Genomic DNA, 2,500 nt, shown 5'->3' with positions numbered 1-2,500 from the left:
TAGGATTTTAAACAAGGAGGATACATTGCAGTCAGGCCAGCCTCCACTCGCAAAAACGAAGTTGAGCCAGCCGCCACTCTTATTTTTAATACTGTGGAACAAGGTGCATTACGGTAATGCGCCGAAAGCGCTTGTTGATGGCCACCTTCAAAATAAAAGCTATGAAACTCAAGTATGCACGTCAGTGGTTTTGATTTAAAATGTTATTAAACTTCTCTTTTCACCCAGGGGGAATGCAAACTGACTCAGAATTGCACCAAGAAATGTTATGAATTGAGATAGAAAGAGAAATCAATGTTAACTGTGCACCAATGGCTGACAACAACTTAAAAAAAAAATCATCAAAATTAAGTTTTCGTTATCCCGCATCCAGACCAGTGCTAGGGAACACTAGATCACCCCAGGTATCCAACCAAAGTACTTTCATCAAAATCTGATGTGACATTTCAAAATAGAAAGCCAAAGAAATATCAATGTTTGACCGTTACAACAGATTACGAAAAAAATCATTAAAAATTAAATATTTGTTATCCTGCAACCAGACAAGTGCTAGAACAAACTAGGCCACCCCAGGTATCCAACCTAAGTAATTTAAACAAAATCTGATATGGCATTTCAAAATAAAAGGCCAAAGAAATATCAATGTTTGACCGTTACAACCGATTACGAAAAATCATTAAAAATTAAGTTTTCGTTATCCCGCAACCAGACAAGTGCTGGGACAAACTAGGCCACCCCAGGTATCCAACCAAGGTACTTTCATCAAAATTTGATGTGGCATTTCATAATAAAGGGCCAAAGAAATCTCTAAATTTGACCTCTACACCCAATTTCGAAAATTCATTAAAAGTACCACCCAAGGTATCCAACCAAGGTACTTTCATCAAAATCTCAACTTTCAAGTGTAACTGTCAAATTTTGAGATTTCTTCTGCGTTTTATTTTGAAATGCCACATCAGATTTCATTCAAAGTACTTTGGTTGGATACCTGGGGTTGTCTAGTGAGTCTAAGCTGTAGTCTGGTTGCAGGATAACGAAAACTTAATTTTTCATGATTTTTTCAAAATCGGGTGTAACTGTCAAATTTTGAGATTTCTTAAGCATTTTATTTTAAAATGCTACATCAAATTTTGATGAAAGTACTTTGGTTGGATACTTGGGGTGGCCTAGTGTGCCCCAGCGCTGGTCTGGTTGCGTGATAACGATAAATGAATTTTTAATGAATTTTCTAAATCAGGTGTAAAGGTCAAATTTAAAGATTTCTCCTGCCTTTTATTTTGAAATGCCACATCAGATTTTGATGAAAGTACCTTGGTTGGATACCTGTTGGATACACTAGTTCCAACATTGTTAAATTCTGTAGTGGTCATAGAAAGCACACTTGCTATGAAAACAAAATGAATGCTATACCGCAAGTCCCAACAATATTTTACTCATGGTCTCGTGGATCGTAGGAATGAGGTGGATACAGTTTCCGAATTTGTACAGCTCCACTGTAGCCGAATAGCTTGAAGACTGTGCTTACTTCAGCACATACACAGCTCACACACACCAGGAAAAAAGAGGACAAACCATGAAGGCCAAAATAATAATCACTGCGGTCTGTGGATGCCGGGACTTGTACAACACAGCCACCTTCAAATGCGAGACAAAAAGGAGCAGGCGTACTTAGCTTAGTTTATGGTCTTTACAGCTGCTGAACCATTGAAGTAGTTTTCGCAAACTGCCGATGTTCATGCATTTATTTTTTTCATTAATGTCAGAGAGATGTTGTAAACATTACATTTTATATTGAATGTTTGTTATTATTACTTTTTTTTTTTTAGTTTTTTGGGGTTTACATTTTTTTCATATGCATTTTTGTGATGCGGGGGTCAATTGTAGTGTGAATATACAAATTCACACGACTGAATCTATGTTCGTCTACACATTTCTTTATAGGTAGTTTCATAATGGTGCAACATGGAACAGTGTATGGTTTTTTAGTTCCATTCAAAATGCACTAAACATTTACACGCTTGCACTAAACATGAATCCGGATTTTGTTTGTGGATCGCTGCTGCATTACATGAGCTTGAGTGAATTGTTACATCCCTCATGTTTGAGTATCGATTTTCTTCAAAACTTCAGATCTGACCACTGAATGACCCCCAAAACCCTGATCATGTAAAATTTGACATTCCGTATTTTCGGGACCATAGGGCGCACTTAAAAGTCCCAAATCTTCCCCAAAACAAACGTGGCGCCTTGTGGTGTGACATGCCTATTATATGGTGGACGGAGCATCTCTCTCAACCATTGACCTGGATCCCTTCGTGGGATTGCAGAGTGCATGTTAGCACACCCTGCTGGCCAAAGTCTGATATATCTATGCTTCGAATTGACTGAAAAATACATTATGTCAATACAATCTTAAGAGATGGTGCAAGGGAAAGCTGGACAAAAGGGCAGCTGTCCACAATGTCGTAGTCTGTCTTATCATTGATGTTATTGCAAACCA

General features: G+C 37.9%; 1 protein-coding gene across 1 annotated transcript in view; it reads right to left on the bottom strand.

The window, feature by feature from the left end:
* ndufa10 (NADH:ubiquinone oxidoreductase subunit A10) overlaps nt 1-2,500 on the bottom strand; it is a 16,818-nt gene that overhangs the window by 2,255 nt on the left and 12,063 nt on the right. The window lies entirely within an intron of this gene.

The sequence above is a fragment of the Idiotropiscis lumnitzeri genome, chromosome 14, assembly GCF_059441095.1.
Source record: "Idiotropiscis lumnitzeri isolate Australia: NSW breed Sydney's pygmy pipehorse chromosome 14, RoL_Ilum_1.0, whole genome shotgun sequence".
Lineage (NCBI taxonomy): Eukaryota > Metazoa > Chordata > Actinopteri > Syngnathiformes > Syngnathidae > Idiotropiscis > Idiotropiscis lumnitzeri.
The sequence above is the reverse complement of the archived record's forward strand: the minus strand, read 5'-3'. Positions and strand labels throughout refer to the sequence as shown.